We start from the raw sequence: 17,281 nt of genomic DNA on the forward strand, positions 1-17,281 counted from the left end.
GGCATGATCATATGCACTACAGCTTAGAACTCCCAGGCTCAAGCGATCCTCCTGCCCCAGCCTCCCCAATAGCTAGGACTACAGCCATGTGCTACCACACCCAGCAAGTTTCCCTTCCCTTAGTTCTCTGAAATGTTTTAAGACTCTACTCAAATCTTTTTTTTTTTTTTTTCTGAGACAGAGTTTCACTCTTGTTGCCCAGGCTGGAGTGCAATGAATGGCACGATCTCGACTCACTGCAACCTCCACCTCCCAGGTTCAAGCGATTCTCAAACTCCCGACCTCACGTAATCCGCCCACCTCGGCCTTCCTAAGTGCTGGGATTATATGCGTGAGCCACCACACCCGGCCCCAAATCTTTTTAAACAGTCTTAAATTTTCATCATGATATTACCTAGTGATTTTTTTTTTTTTTAAGACAGAGCCTTGCTGTATCACCCAGGATGGAGTGCAGTGGTGTGATCTCAGCTCACTGCAACCTCTGCCTCCCAGGTTCAAGCGATTCTCCTGTCTTAGTCTCCTGAGTAGCTGGGACTACAGGTGTGCACCATCATGCCCAGCTCATTTTTGTATTTTAGTACAGATAGGGTTTCATCATGTTGGCTAGGCTGGTCTTGAACTCCTGATCTTACGTGATCCACCTGCCTCAGCCTCCCAAAATTCTGGAATTACAGGTGTGAGCCACTGCACTCAGCCTGACCTAGTGATATTTTACTCCCAGTTCTAATGTTCCACAGTTAGAGACTCCAGACATACCAAAATCATTTAACTTTCATGAATTCACCATGGCCCTTATGCAGTGGTTTTCAACAGCGGCTATATACTAGATTCACTGGAGGACTTTTAAAAACACTGATACCAATGACACATCCCCATAAATGCTGTTTTAATTGGTCTGAGGTAGAACTCAGCCCTTAGTACATTTCTCAAGTTTCCAGGAAATTCCATAAGGATTAGGTTGAGAATTACTGACTTGGCTTCTGCATTCATATGCTTTTCTTGTCCACTTGATATAGTGCTACACATATTTCAGAACTTAAGTCAATCTTGCCTCCTTTGGGGAAAATATCCTATTAGGTGTTTTTGGTTTTTTGGTTTTTTGTTTGTTTGTTTTGAGATGGACTCTCCCTTTGTAGCCCAGTGGCAGATTTTGGCTCACTGCAACCTCTGCCTCCCAGGTCCAAGCGATTCTCCTGCCCCAGCCTCCTGAGTAGCTGGAATTACAGGCATGCACCACCATGCCCCGTTAATTTTTGTATTTTTAGTAGACATGGGGTTTCACTATGTTGACCAGGCTGGTCTTGAACTCCTGACCTCAAGTGATCTGCCCACATTGGCCTCCCAAAATGCTGGATTTACAGGCATAGGCCACCATGTCCCGCCTCCTGTTAGGTGTACTCTTATCCCTCCCCACTCCCAGCACCCTATAGCCCCTTTGAAATTCCTTTATTATAAGTCTTGTCATAATGCTTTATCACTTACCCTGTTTATTTTTCATGCTGTCTGATGAACTCCAGGAAAGTAGAAACTAATTTTAGTCTAGACACCTGCTTGTGGAAATTTGACAAACAGTCTTCTGAAAGACTGTCCTGATTTAAAATCCCAGATCCCACAAAAAAACGTTTTTCTTTACAGCCAAGCAAGTGGAAAAAATAAAAACAAAAACAAACAAACAAAAAAAACCTTTATTTTTTCATTGCTCTACCAACGAAAAAGAAAATAAAGAGAAATTTCCCAAAGGCAAACAATTTTTTTTTTTTTTTTTTTTTTTTTTTGAGACGGAGTTTTGCTCTCATTGCCCAGGATGGAGTGCAATGGTGCAATCTTGGCTCACTACAACCTCCACCTCTGGGTTCAAGTGATTCTCCTGTCTCAGCCTCCGGAGTAACTGGGATTACAGGTGCACGTCACCATGCCCCACTAATTTTGTATTTTTAGTAGAGATGGGGTTTCACCATGTTGGCCAGGCTGGTCTCAAACTCCTGACCCCAGATGATCCACCTGCCTCAGCCTCCCAAAGTGCTGGGATTACATGTGTGAGCCACCGCACCTGGCCTAATAAATTTTTTAAGTTAGCAGAATCCAGAGATAGGAGAACTTTCCCTCAATATTTTTCTTCCCTTCCAGAATACAGAGTGATTGCTGAAAAATAGCTTCCCCACCAGGAATGGCACTAGCACTTGTGACTAGTTTTCACCACAAAATATTAAAGGAAAAAAATGTGTCATGTTAGCCAAAGAGCAATGTGCTTTCTCTTTTTTATGACACAGGGTCTCTATCTGTCATCCAGGCTAGAGTACAGTGGTGCTGTACAGCTCACTGCAGCCTCAAACTTCTGGGCTCAAGCAATCCTCCAGCCTCCCAAGTAGCTGGAACTTCAGGTGTGCACTACCACACCTGGCTAATTTTTAATATTCTGTTCCAGAGATGGGGTCTTGCTAGGTTGCCCAGGCTTGTCTCCAACTCCTGGCCTCAGGCAATCCTCCCCACTCAGCCTCCCAAAGCACTGGGATTGCAGGCATGGGTCACCTCCGAAGTTCAAGCGATTCTCCTGCCTCAGCCTCGCTAGTAGCAGGGATTACAGACCTGCACCACCATGCCCAGCTAATTTTGTATTTTTAGTAGAGACAGGGTTTCACCATGTTGGCCAGGAGTTCAAGGCTGCAGTGTGCTATGATTGCCATTATGAATAGCCACTGCCCTCCAGCCTGGGCAACATAGTGAGACTCTCATCACTTTAAAATACATATATATATATTTTCTTCTTTAAAAGTTTATTTTGTATAAATAATAGGTTTATTTTGTATAAATAATAATGAGACATTTCACCAGGTTGGTCTCCAACTCCTGAGCTCAAGTGCTGGGATTACAGGTGTGAGTCACCATGGTTTTTTTGGTTTTGTTTTTTAATTTCAGACAGGGTCTCACTCTGTCACCTGGATGGAGTACAGTGGCACAATCACTGCTCACCACCACCTCAACCTCCCAGGCTCAGGTGATCCTCCCGCCTCAGACCCCCAAGTAGCTGGAACTACAAGCATGGTGCCACTAGGCTTGGCTAATTTTTATTTTTATGTATTTTTATTTTTGTAGATACTGGGTTTGCCATATTGCCCAGGCTGGTCTCGAACTCCTGAGGTCAAGCGATCTGCCCACTTCGGCCTCCCAAAGAGTTGGGACTGCAGGCACTAGCCATCACACCTGGCCAGATAAGGTGATTTTTTTTTTCTAAAGAAAAAAAGTCCAGGCCCATGTACATTTTTTTTTGTACTGAAGGGGGCCTGCCCCCCACACCTGTGGGTATTTCTCGCAAGGTGGAGACGAGACACTGATAAAAGGAAATAAGACACAAAGATAAAGTATAGAGGAAGAAAAGTGGGCCCAGGGGACTGGTGCTCAGCAAGTGAGGACCTGCCCTGGCACTGGTCTCTGCGTTCCCTCAGTATTTATTGATCACTATCTCTACTATCTGGGCTAGGGAGATGTGGCAAGACTACAGGGTAATGGTAGGGAGAGGGTCAGCAGGAAAACATGTGAGCAAAGGACTCTATGTCATAAATAAGCTTAAGGAAAGACGCTGTGCCTGGATGTGCACGTAGGCCAGCTTTATGTTTGACTTTACACAAACGTCTCAGTGCAGTATTGCCGCCAGCATGTCTCACCTCCCGCCATAAGGCAGTTTTCTCCTATCTCAGTAAACAGAACGTACTATCCGGTTTCACACCAAGACATTCCATTTCCAGGGACAAGCAGGAGACAGATGCTTTCCTCTTATCTCAACTGCAAAGAGGCCTCCCTCTTTCACTAATTCTCCTCAGCACAGACCCTTTAAGGGTGTCGGGCTGGAGGATGGTAAGGTCGTGGTAAGGTCGTTCCCTTCCCACAAGGCCATATCTCAGGCTGTCTCAGTGGGGGGAAACCTTGGACAATACCCAGGCTTTCTTGGGCAGAGGTCCCTGCGGCTTTCCACAGTGCATTGTGTCCCTGGGTAACCAAGGATGGAGAATGGCGATGACTTTTACCAAGCATACTACCTGCAAACACATTTTAAACAAAGCACATCCTGCACGCCCCTAAATCCATTAAATCTTGAGTCAATACAGCACATGTTTCTGCAAGCACAGGGTTGGGGCTAAGGTTACAGATTAACAGCATCTCAAAGCAGAAGAATTTTTCTTCCTACAGATCAAAATGGAGTTTCCTATGTCTTCCTTTTTCTACATAGACACAGTAACAGTCTAATGTCTCGTTCTTTTCCCCGCAAGTAACAGTCTGATCTCTCTCTTTCCCCCACCCGTATATTGACCTAACCCTAAGAAGTCAGTGAGACTGGGAAATATGCATCATTTGATGCAGCCTCAGGATACCCCGCCCCCATCTGCTCCCTCACTACTGAGACCCCACCCCGTGTCCCCCTTCACCGAGATCTTTTTTTTTTTTTTTGAGACGGAGTCTCGCTGTGTCGCCAGGCTGGAGTGGCCCGATCTCGGCTCACTGCAACTTCCGCCTCCCGGGTTCAAGCGATTCTCCTGCCTCAGCCTCCCGAGTAGCTGGGACTACAGGTGCGCGCCACCACGCCCAGCTAATTTTTGTATTTTTAGTAGAGACGAGGTTTCACCACGTTGGCCAGTATGGTCTTAATCGATTTACCTCGTGATCCGTCCGCCTCAGCCTCCCAAAGTGCTAGGATTACAGGCGTGAGCCACCGCGTCCGGCAAGATCTTGCTCCTGTGTATCCTCTCACCGAGTAGAAGTCCGGGCCTAACTACTCTCTTTCAGGGAGACCCCATCCCCATCTCTCCCTTCACGGACTCTCCGCCCCCATCTCTCGCTCACTGAGTTGCCGCCCCTGTCTCAACCGTCACGGAGTTCCCGCCCCCCTCTCTCCCTCACCGAGACCTCGCCCCCATCTCCCCCTCACCGAGACCCCGCCCCCATCTCACCCTCACTGAGACTCCGCCCTCATCTCACCCTCCCCGAGTCCCCGCCCCCATCTCCCCCTCCCCGAGACCCCGCCCCCATCTCCCCTCACCGAGACTCCGCCCCTGTCTCACCCTCCCCGAGACCCCGCCCCCATCTCCCCCTCACCGAGTCCCAGCTCCCATCGCCCCCTCACCTAGACCCTGCCTCCGTGGCCCCCTCCCTCACCGAGACCCCGCCCCCGTCTCCCGCCCTCCAGTGACTAAGCCGCACCTGAAGCCCCACCTGGTCGCAGAGGCTACGGCTGGGAAACCGTTGGGCCGGCGGCAGTTAAAGGACAGGAGGCGCCGCTCTGGCCACGCGCACTTCTGATTCCCCTCTCAGAGTTCAGAAGGAGCTGAGGGCTCTGGACCCGGCCTCAGAGGCCTGAGGAGTTGGGAGGGGCGGCGGCCGCGTCCTCCACGACTCTGGAGAGAAGTCCTAGTTTCCGCGCTGCCAAACGCGATTGGACTCTGCCCTCCGGTTTCACTGGGAACCGTGGGGGCGGAACCCGACGGAACGACGAATCGGGGGCTGGACCATGATAGAGAGAGTCGGTTGGGCGGGACCTCGAAATGCCTCTGTTCGCTTTGCTCTGCGTTTATGCAGCCATGTACGAGTATGCGCTGTTTCCGGGTGGTTTGTTATACAGCAGTATTCAACTGATGCAACCCTCTTCACTATTATTTTTATTTCTTAAAAAAAATTTTAAATAATTTTTTATTTTATACCAAAAATAATAGTGAAGAGGGGTTTTTTTAGGTCAGGATCTCCCTCTGTTGCCCAGGCTGGACTGAGTGGCGCAATCACGGCTCCCGCCCCCGTCTGTCCTTCACCGGGTGCCCGCACCCATCTCCCCCTCACCGAGACTCTCACCACTGCAGCCTCCAACCCCTGGACTAAAGCGACCTTCCGGCCTCAATTCCTCCAGTAGCTGGGACTACAGGCTCGTGACACCACAGGCTCGTGACACCATAGCAGGCTAATTTTTTGTGGAGATAGCAGTTGCACTATATTGCCCAGGTTGGTCTTGAACTCCTGGGCTAAAGAGATTCTCCCACCTCAACCTCCCAGTTTGTAATCAATCTTCAAAGTGTTGGGATTACAGACGTGAGCCACCGCTCCAGGCCTGGTTTTTCCACATGGATTATACTTCTCACCACGTTGGGTTGGTGCCTGTCAATTAAGGGATAACTAATCAACTGAAGACTTTATCACTCTTATTGCACTCATAGGGATTCTCCCCCATGGAAAGTCTGTCTTGACAGGAAAGCAAGTGCATTGCTACATTAGAAGCTGCTGCCATTTAGGTTGGGTATGGTGGCTCATGCCTATAATTCCAGCACATTTGGAGGCCAAAGTGGGCGGATCAGTTGTGGTCAGGAGTTGGAGACCAGCCTGGCCTACATGGTAAAACCGAATCTCTACTAAAAATGCAAAAATTGGCCGGGCGCGGTGGCTCACGCCTGTAATCCCAGCACTTTAGGAGGCCGAGGCGGGCAGATCATGAGGTCAGGAGATCGAGACCATCCTGGCTAACACGGTGAAACTCCGTCTCTACTAAAAATACAAGAAAATTAGCCAGGCGTGGTGACGGGCGCCTGTAGTCCCAGCTACTCAGGAGGCTGAGGCAGCCAGCTGAAGAGCCTGATCAACGAGCTGAGGGTCTGGAGGAGCAGCAAGATCAGCCGCCTGCTGAGCTTGGTCAGCGGGGCTGTGGCTGATCCCGCGCAGCCGGAGCGGGGGCGGCCCGAACGGGGGCGGCAGGTATAGGAGATTGTAGAATAACAGGAAACTGTCATAGGTCGGGATCCCCATATTCCTTTGCCTGAGAAATGGCCTCATAAGAGGGGTGTCATTCTCAGGAATATATGTAACCTGCTGCTTATGTGTAGCAACAGCAGTTGTGACTGCACCAGAAGTAGAAAAGAAATTGGAGTTTTGAATAGAGGAGAAGTTGAGAGCCTTCAAGCCAGGCTGAGGCGCAGTTGCCTGCTGCGCAGGTCTTTCAGGGGCCTGAACTCCAGGCTGTTGCATGGACTGCAGGTCAGGCTTCTGTGGAGCCTCATGCATAGGAGGAATGGCAGAATTGAGTGAGCAGATAGTGCTGAGGGCCTCATTACCGGGCCGAACAGATTGATAGTTGAAAGTGTCCTGTGCGTCCGTGTGAAAAGACCACCAAACAGGCTTTGTGTGCGCAATAAAGCTTTTTAATCACCTGGGTGCAGGCGGGCTGAGTCCGAAAACAGAGTCAGCGAAGGTGGGGCTGTTTTATAGGATTTGGGTAGGTAAAAGAGAATTTCAGTGAAAGGGGGCTGTTCTCTGGCGGGCAGGGGTGGGGGTCACAAGGTGCTCAGTGGGGGAGCTTTTGAGCCAGGATGAGCCAGGAAAAGGAATTTCACAAGGTAATGTCATCAATTAAGGCAGGAACCGGCCATTTTCACTTCTTTTGTGATGGAATGTCATCAATTAAGGCAGGGACAGGGCATTTTCACTTCTTTTGTGATTCTTCAGTTACTTCAGGCCATCTGGGCATATACGTGCAAGTCACAGGGGATGCGATGGCTTGGCTTGGGCTCAGAGGCCTGACAGAGAGTCCTACAGCAGGGCTGAGACAGTGCAGGAGGTTCCTGCCACGACAGCTGTTTGTCAGCTGATTTTTTGGGTGGGGGGAAGAAGATCCTTCATAAGGTCCTCATAAAGCAATATTGTGGGCGCGGTAGGCGTGGTAGGCTGTGGTGTAGTTGTTGGTGCCAAAAGAATATCAGAGCGGAGGTCCGTTTCTAAAATGACGGCCTCAAGTTTCGCGGTGTCCTCTGGAGAGAGAGTACTGAGGACTTCCTCAACCTGTTCGGAGGAGAGGAAAGGTAGAGTACCCTTTTCACGCGCGTTCGTGTGAAGAGACCACCAAACGCGCTTTGTGTGAGCAGTAAAGCTTTTTAATCATGGTGCAGGCGGGCTGAGTATGACAAGAGAGTCAGTGAAGGGAGATAGGGGTGGGGCTGTTTGATAGGATTTGGGTGGGTAGTGGAAAATTAAAGTCAAAGGGGGTTGTTCTCTGGCAGGCAGGGGTGGGGGTCACAAGGCGCTCAGTGGGGGAGCTTTTGAGCCAGGATGAGCCAGGAGAAGGAATTTCACAAGGTAAAGTCATCAGTTAAGGCAGGGACCAGCCATTTTCACTTCCTTTGTGGTGGAATGTCATCAGTTAAGGCAGGAACAGGCCATTTTCACTTTTTTTGTGATTCTTCAGTTACTTCAGGCCGTCTAGATGTATACATGCAAGTCACAGGGGATACGATGGCTTAGCTTGGGCTCAGAGGCCTGACAACCCTCAATTCCCTCCTCCCGTGGCTGCAAGGATTCTAAGATATAGCGAACTGAGGACCAAACTGTCCAAATGGCTGGTGGGATAACATGTCCCGCCCAACAGATTTTGAACTGTCGGCCCACCTCATCCCAATCTTTAAGTTCTAGAGTTCCTTCAGTTGGAACCCAAGGGCAAATGAGATCAACGACCTCAAAGAGTTCAATTAGCTTGTCAGAGGAAATTGAAATTCCTCCTTCTTTAAGAAGGATTCTTATGAAGTTTAAATAGGCCAAGTACTTTGTAGTGGCTTGTCCCGTGGTGTCCCCGAGACACTCTGAGTGCCCAAGCTTATCACCAAGCTTAATGACCGCAATCCTCAGAAATCTGTCGTGAAAGTCCTCCGCTGAGTACCGCGCTCAAAGCGCAACTTCACAGAGAGAGAAACCCACGTTGGAGCGCCTTTGTAGGTGTTCTCCCCCTGTGCAGAGCCGAGAGATAGTAAGAAATAAAGACACAAGACAAAGAGATAAAGAGAAAACAGCTGGACCCCGGGGGACCACTACTACCAAGAGGCGGAAACCAGTAGTAGTCCTGAATGGCTGGGCGCGCTGATATTTATTGTATACAAGACAAGGGGACAGGGTAAGGAGGGTGAGTCGTCCAAGCAATTGATAAGGTCAAGCAAGTCACGTGATTATAGCACAGCGGGCCCCCCTTCCCTTATAGGTAGCCAAAGCAGAGAGGGAAGGTAGCCTACGTTAGCGTTTTCTTTTATGTACTTATCAGAAGGATCAAAGACTTCAAGACTTCCACTATTTCTTCTACCGCTATCTTCCAAGAACTTCAAAGAGGAACCAGGAGTACTACAGGAACATGAAAGTGGACAAGAAGCCTGACCATTGAAGCACAGAACCACAGGGAGGGGTTTAGGCCTCTGGATGACTGCGGGCAGGCCTGGATATTATCCAGCCTTCCACAAGAAGCTGGTGGAGCAGAGTGTTCCCTGACTCCTCCAAAGAAAGGAGACTCCCTTTCAAGGTCTGCTAAGTAATGGGTGCCTTCCCAGACACTGGCATTACCGCTTGACCAAGGAGCCCTCAAGCAGCCCTTATGCGGGCATGACAGAGGGCTCACCTCTTGCTTTCTCAGTCACTTCTCACAATGTCCCTTCAGCACCTGACCCTATACCCGCCAGTTATTTCTTGGTTATATTAGTAATACAACAAAGAGTAATATTAAAAGCTAATGATTAATGTTTATACTAATGATTGATAATGTCCATGATCATCTCTATATCTAATGTATAACTATTCTTTTTTTTTTTTTTTTTTTTTTTTTTGAGACGGAGTCTCGCTCTGTCGCCCAAGCTGGAGTGCAGTGGCCGGATCTCAGCTCACTGCAAGCTCCGCCGCCCGAGTTTACACCATTCTCCTGCCTCAGCCTCCCGAGTAGCTGGGACTACAGGCGCCTGCCACCTCGCCCGGCTAGTTTTTTTGTATTTTTTAGTAGAGACGGGGTTTCACTGTGTTAGCCAGGATGGTCTTGATCTCCTGACCTCGTGATCCGCCCGTCTCGGCCTCCCAAAGTGCTGGGATTACAGGCTTGAGCCACCGCGCCCGGCCTATAACTATTCTTATTCTAACTATTTTCTTTATTATGCTGAAACAGTTTGTGCCTTCAGTCTCTTGCCTCAGCACCTGGGTAATCTTCCGTCCACAGTCTCCCGCGTCACCGAGTCCCGGTCCTCCTGTCCTCCTACAGGGAGTCCCTACCTCCATCTCCACCCTCACCGAGACTCCACCTTGGTCTCCGCCTTCATTGAATCCCCCACCGTATTAAGACACCAGCCCCATCTAGGCTCACAGAGACCCCGCCCCACTTACCCCAGCTCCCTGTCACCGAGACCCCGCCCCCATCTCGTCCTCACCGAGTCTCCGCCCCCGCCTCTCCCTCACCAATTCCCCGCCCCCGTCTTCCCTTCACCGAGACCCCGTCCCCGTCTCCCCCTCAAGTCCCCGCCCCCGTCTCTCCCCTCACCGAGTCCCCGCCCCCGTCTCTCCCCTCACCGAGTCCCCGCCCCTTCTCTCCCTCACCGAGTCCCCGCCCCCGTCTCTCCCCTCACCGAGTCCCCATCCCCGTCTCTCCGCTCACCGAGACCCCGTCCCCGTCTTCCCTCATCGAGTCCCCGCCCCGTCTCTCTCTCACCGAGTCCCTGCCCCCGTCTTCCCTTCACCGAGTCCCTGCCCCCGTCTCTCCCCTCACCGAGTCCCCATCCCCATCTCTCCGCTCACCGATACCCCGCCCCCCGTCTCCCCTCATCGAGTCCCCGCCCCGTCTCTCCCTCACCGAGTCCCCGCCCGCGTCTCTCCCTCACCGAGTCCCCGCCCGCGTCTCTCCCTCACCGAGTCCCCGCCCGCGTCTCTCCCCTCACCGAGTCCCCGCCCCCGTCTCTCCCCTCACCGAGTCCCCATCCCCGTCTCTCCGCTCACCAAGACCCCGCCCCTGTCTCCCCTCATCGAGTCCCCGCCCCCGTCTCTCCCTCACCGAGTCCCTGCCCCCTCTTCCCCCTCACGGAGACCTCGCCCCCGTCTTCCCTTCCCCGAGTCCCCATCCCTGTCTCTCTCTCACCGAGACCCGCCCCCGCCTCTCCCTCACCGAGTCCCCGCCCCTGTCTCGCCCTCACCGAGACCCCGCCCACTTCTCTGTCCTTCCTGAGACCCCGCCCCTGACATCCCCTCACCGAGTCCCTGCCCTCGTCTCTCCCTCCCCGAGTCGCCGTCCCAGTCTCCCCATCACCGAGTCCCCACCCCCCGCTTCCCCTCACCGAGACCCTGTCCGTCATCGAGTCCCAGTCCTCGTCACCCCCTCACCGAGTCCCGCCCTCTTCTCTCCCCTCACTGAGTCCCCGCCCCCCATCTCTCCCCTCACCGAGTCCCCGCCCCGGTCTCCCTCCCTCCAGGTGGTGAAGGGGCCCCTGAAGCCCCACCTGGTCGCAGACGAAGGTGCAGGGAAAACCAGCGGGTCAGCGACGGTTACTGTGAAGGAGGCGCCGCTCTGCCCACGCGCACTTCTGATTCCTCTCTCCGGGCTCGGAAGCGGCTGAGGGCTCTGGACCGGGTCTCCGAGGCCTGAGGCAGTGGGAGGGGCGGAGTTCGCGTCCTCCACGATCCTGGGGAGAGGTCCCAGTTTCCGCACAGCCGACAGCGATTGGACCCCGTCCTTCTGGCTTCACTGGGGACCGCGGGGCGCAACCCGGCGCGGGCAGGGGGCGGGGGCGGGACCACGATGGAGGGAGTCGATTGGGCGGGACCTCGAAATGCCTCTGCTCGCTTTCCTCTGCATTTATGGGGCTTGTACGAGGATGCGCTGTTTCTGGGTGGTTTGTTATACGGCCGTAGATAACTTGTTACCTGCCGACAACAGCAGTAAAATAACTAGAAATAAATACAACAACAAAGTATGCAATATCTCTTCGGAGAAATGTGTAAAATACTATTGAAAGAGGTCAAAGATAACCTAGATCAATGGATAGATCTTCCTTGTTGATGGATTAGAAGTTTCAATATAAAGAATTATCCTTACTTAATATAGAAAGTTAAGTTTTCTGTCAAAATAACATGTTTTGATGAAGAACCTGATCTATTTATAATAAAATGTATGTATATGGAAGTGCAAAAGGCCAGTAAAACCCAAAACACTCCTGAAGAACTGTTGGCACTTACCCTACAGACATTAAGAAATAGACAGGGCCGGGCGCGGTGACTCACGCCTGTAATTCCAGCACTTTGGGAGCCCGAGGTGGGCGGATCACGAGGTCAGGAGATCGAGACCATCCTTGCTGACACGGTGAAACCCCGTCTCTACTAAAAATACAAAAAATTAGCCAGGCGTGGTAGCGGGAGCCTGTAGTCCCAGCTACTCAGGAGGCCGAGGCAGGAGAATGGCCTGAACCTGGGAGGCGGAGCTTGCAGTGGGCCGAAATCGGGCTATTGCACTCCAGCCTGGGGGACACAGCAAGACTCTGTCTCAAAAAAAAAAAAAAAAAAAAAATTCATAACACAATGACTGTGTTAACAATATTTCTGAAGTTCACCCTAAGTTTTTCTGGTAATTGGGGTGGCCATTTGTGTTAGCTAATTGCCTTTATCCAAATGAAAAATAAAAATTCTTCTATCTTTTTGGCAAGCAGACAGTTTTAGCTTAGAAGCAGGTGCCTAAGGAGATAGAAGTGTGCTATTGATGCAGGTAAGTGCCATGATTGGGGATTCACCCAGGAAAGAATTCAACTGGTGATGTTACACAAGGATCTTCCATTGACTCAGAGTTGCTTTTTCCAGAGTACAGCCAAAACCTAGGCAGTGTGCCTAGAATCAGCATTTTGTACTGTTGGCTAGCTATATTTATACTCACTTTTAATTACATGCAAATTAAGGGGTATGCCATGCAGAACTTTCTTTTTTTTTTTTTTTTTGAGACGGAGTCTCGCTCTGTCGCCCAGGCTGGAGTGCAGTGGCCGGATCTCAGCTCACTGCAAGCTCCACCTCCCGGGTTCACGCCATTCTCCTGCCTCAGCCTCCCAAGTAGCTGGGACTACAGGCGCCCGCCACCGCGCCCGGCTAGTTTTTTGTATTTTTTTAGTAGAGACGGGGTTTCACCGTGTTAGCCAGGATGGTCTCGATCTCCTGACCTCGTGATCCGCCCATCTCGGCCTCCCAAAGTGCTGGGATTACAGGCATGAGCCACCGCGCCCGGCCCCCATGCAGAACTTTCTAGAAAGGAGGCTGTAACTTCCAGGTCGTTGTTATGGAAGTGAATGGTAACTTTCATGTTGTTGCCATGGTACTTATAAACTGTCATGGCTCTGGTAGGAGTGTCTTACCCTAATGAGTAAGGAGAGCAACTAGAGATGGCTTTTGGTGCCATCTGCTGGTTCCAGGTGGTTTCTTCACTTTATCCTGTAGGGACCAGGAAATGAAGCAAGTCCTGCCCAGTCTCCTACCTCACTGTGGTCAGAATGTTGTATGTTGTGTGTGTCCTCCCCGCAGGCCACCACCCCGCAAAGCCAAATGCGTAAATCTTAACCCTGGAGGTGATGATATTAGGATGTGAGGCCTTAGGGAGGTGATTAGATCATGAGGGCGGGACCTTCGTTAATGGATTTACTAGCCAGCTTGTCCAAGTCGCCTTGTTATTGTTGTCTTGTTTTGTTTTGTTTTAGTCTTGTAGCAGCCGAAGCCATGGTTTTTAGTTTCTGTCTCTAGTGATAAGTGGAAAAGAGGGATGAGGAAGGGGCTTTACTGGCCCAACCAGAAACAAAAACTAATAACCCATAACTGTATTCTTGAACACCCCTGTATGGGATTGGCTGTGGAGACATTCTCAACCTATCACCTGGGGATTATGAGGTATGAGGTAGGAAATGTCTTTGTGTTTAAGGAGGGACTGTTCCTAATGTCCACGTTGATTCCAACTGAAGACGTTAAAGTCTAGAGTCTGTGGGAAAAGGAAGAAGCTTAATTGAATGTCTTTCTTTTTTCTTTTCTTTTCTTTCTTTTTCTTTTTTTTTTTTTTTTTGAGACGGAATCTGGCTCTGTTGCCCAGGCTGGAGTGCGGTGGCGCGATCTCGGCTCACTGCAACCTCCACCTCTGGGTTCAAGTGATTCTCCTGCTTCAGCCTCCCAAGTAGCTGGGATTACAGAAGCGTGCCACCACACCTGGCTAATTTTTTATTTTTAATAGAGATGGAGTTTCACCATGTTGGCCAGGCTGGTCTCAAACTCCTGACCTCATGTGATCTGCCCACCTCGGCCTCCCAAAGTGCTGGGATTACAGGCATGAGCCACCAGGCACGGCCTGAATGCCTTTTTTTTTTTTTTTTTTTGAGACAGAGTCTGGCTCTATCACCCAGGCTGGAGTGTGGTGGTGCGATATCCGCTCACTGCAACCCCGGCCTCCCAGGTTCAAGTGATTCTCCTGCATCAGCCTCCCAAGTAGTTGGGACTACATGCACCAGCCACCGCGTCTATTCTTTTTTTTTTTTTTTTTTTTTTTTTTTTGAGACAGAATCTCGCTCTGCCCAGGCTGAAGTGCAAGTGGCGCGATCTCAGCTCACTGCAAGCTCCGCCTCCTGGGTTCACGCCGTTCTCGTGCCTCAGCCTCCCAAGTAGCTGGGACTACAGGCACCTGCCACCATACCCGGCTAATTTTTTGTATTTTTTAGTAGAGACGGGGTTTCACCGTGTTAGCCAGGATGGTCTTGATCTCCTGAACTCGTGATCCACCCACCTCGGCCTCCCAAAGTGCGGGGATTAGAGGCGTGAGCCACCGTGCCTGGCGTCTTTTGTATTTTTTTTAGTAGAGATGGGGTTTCACTGTTAGCCAGGATGGTCTCGATCTGCTGACCTCGTGATCTGCCCACCTCAGCCTTCCAAAGTGCTGGGATTACAGGGGTGAGCCACTGCGCCCGGCCGAATGTCTTTCTTAAGAGCCCTGGGTGCTAGGCTTGAAAACACCTTTGCAAAAATTATAGCTGAGAAAATGATTACAGTGAAAGAGATCTGACCAAACCAACTCCAACTTGCTTCTAACCTCCACACTGTCCTTGTTCATTCCTGGATGTAGACCAAACTAACTTTGGGATGAACTTAGTTTATAGTTTAACTCTGAAACAAAAACAATAACAATGCTTTCACAAAACAAACCTCCTTTTCCCTGGAGACTGGACTGCCTTTGCAGGACTAACACATTAGTCACAGGTAAGAAATTATGGTTTAGGAGTCATGCAGCTGGAGGGTGCAGTATTCTGGACCTCCCCGAATTGCTCCTGGGGATAAAATCACTATTGCAAAATTTAAAATCAGTGCTTGAGATATTTTGCAGACCCTGTGTTTCGATGCACAAGTTGAGGCCGCCTAGATGGATAAACCAGCTCATCTAGTCTTGTGGTTCCCACCCAGGAACTGACTCAGAGCAACAGGACAGCTTCCACTCCCTATGATTTCATCTTAGACTCTGCCAATCAGCACTTCCCACTTTCAGACTCCCTACCCACCAAATTATTCTCAAAAACCACCATCCCAGGCCAGGTGTGGTGGATCACGCCTGTAATTCCAGCACATTGGGAGGCCAAGGAAGGTAGATCACCTGAGGTCAGGTGTTCAAGACCAGCCTGTCCAACATGGTGAAACCCCATCTCTACTAAAAAAATACAAAAATTAGCCGGGTGTGGTGGTGGCCACCTGTAATCCCAGCTAATTGGGAGGCTGAGGCAGGATAATCGCTTGAACCCAGGAGGCAGAGGTTGCTGTGAGCCAAGATCGCGCCATTGCACTCCAGCTTGGGTGACAGGAGCGAAACTCTGTCTCAAAACAAACAAACAAACAAACCCCCTGATCCCAGAGTTTTCAGGGAGACTGATCTGAATAATAGTAAAACTTTGGTCTCCTGTACGGCTAGCTGGTTCTGCATCAATGAAACTTTCTCTGTTGCAATTTCCCGTATTGACAAATCAGCTCTAGGCAGTTAGGTGGTTACAAGCTTGGTAACTCATGCCTATAATCCCAGCACTTTGGGAGCCCATGGCAGAAGGATTGGTTGAGGCCGGAGTTAGAGACAAGCTTGAGCAACATAGTGACATCCCATCTCTACAAAAAGAAGAAGAAGAAGAAAAAAAAAAAAAGCTGCACGTGGTGGTGGGCGCCTGTAGTCCCAGCTACTCAGGAGGCTGAGGTGGAAGAATCACTTGAGTCCGGGAGTTCCAGGCTGCAGTGAGCTATCACTGTGCCCATTGCACACCAGTCTAGGTGATAGAGTGAGACTGTCTCTAAAAAAAAAAGAAAAAGAAAAAAAGAAAGAAAATCCATCAGCAGATAGCTCTTGGATCTACCTTCACTTTAGCCTCAGACCACACCACAATTCCTCTGTTCTCCCCTGCTACCAACTTTCCAAACCACTTTCTTCTCCTTGGGATTATTGCCTTAACTTTCCAGTTATGCTCCCTGATTCTCCCTTTGATTCCCAAGAGTCGTACAAATGACAGACAGATATTCTTAAAATATACATCAGATAATTATTGCTGCAGTAGCTCAGACCCTTCCATGACTTTGTGTTGCACTCATAGTAAAAGCCAAAATGTTTAGTTGTTCTCATGGCCCCGTATGAGCCACTGCGCCCGGCCAATTTTTTGTATTTTTAGTAGAAGCGGGTTTCACCATGTTGGTCAGGCTGGTCTCGAACTCCTGACCTCAGGTGATCCACCCGCTTTGACATCCCAAAATGCTGGGATTATGGGCGTGAGCCACTGCACCCGGGCTATTTCTTTTTTTTTTTTGAGACGGAGTCTTGCTCTGTCGCCCAGACTGGAGTGCAGTGGCCGGATCTCAGCTCACTGCAAGCTCCGCCTCCCGGGTTCATGCCATTCTCCTGCCTCAGCCTCCTGAGTAGCTGGGACAACAGGCGCCCGCCACCGCGCCCGTCTAGTTTTTTGTATTTTTTAGTAGAGACGGGGTTTCACCGTGTTCGCCAGGATGGTCTCGATCTCCTGACCTCGTGATCCGCCCGTCTCGGCCTCCCAAAGTGCTGGGATTACAGGCTTGAGCCACCACGCCCGGCCTATTTCTTTTTTTAATTTTAATTCTTCATAGAGACAGGGTCTATGTTGCTGAGGCTGGTCTAGAACCCCTGGGCTCAAAGAATCCTGCCTCAACCTCCCAAAGTGCCAGGATTACAGGTGTGAGTGACTGCGCCCAGCCTACATTTGTGATTTAAATCAGAGCACGTTCCTCATCTCTCAGAACTCCTCAATAACCATCGGTTGGAAAAAAAAGCAAAAAAAACTAAATGTATTTATATATAATCTCTAGGAGTTAACCTCACCGAAAGATACAGCCGATTTAAGAAGAAAATTTTAAACTCTCTTCAAGGGCCTATAGAAGAAACGGGATGAATGGAAGCGTGATTCACTCTGTGGACTGGCAGATACCTCTGGAAATCTGATGTTTTATTATAATAGGTTCT

The 17,281-nt window shown here is 50.2% G+C and overlaps 1 protein-coding gene across 20 annotated transcripts in view; it reads right to left on the minus strand.

Annotated features, from left to right (window-relative positions):
* Positions 1–12,185, minus strand: part of ZNF846 (zinc finger protein 846) — a 35,804-nt gene extending 23,619 nt beyond the window's left edge. For 11 of the 20 annotated variants that reach the window (XM_077977217.1, XM_077977216.1, XM_077977203.1 and 8 more), the window contains exon 1: positions 5,206–5,445. The gene's annotated coding sequence lies outside the window, so the exon portion shown is untranslated. Of the gene's footprint in view, positions 1–4,650; positions 4,910–5,193; positions 5,446–11,252; positions 11,677–11,988 lie in introns of those variants that run through there. The other 9 variants (XM_077977215.1, XM_077977213.1, XM_077977210.1 and 6 more) reach the window with 6 other exon arrangements.
* Positions 12,186–17,281: the final 5,096 nt, after the last annotated feature.

Source organism: Macaca mulatta, chromosome 19, assembly GCF_049350105.2.
Source record: "Macaca mulatta isolate MMU2019108-1 chromosome 19, T2T-MMU8v2.0, whole genome shotgun sequence".
Lineage (NCBI taxonomy): Eukaryota > Metazoa > Chordata > Mammalia > Primates > Cercopithecidae > Macaca > Macaca mulatta.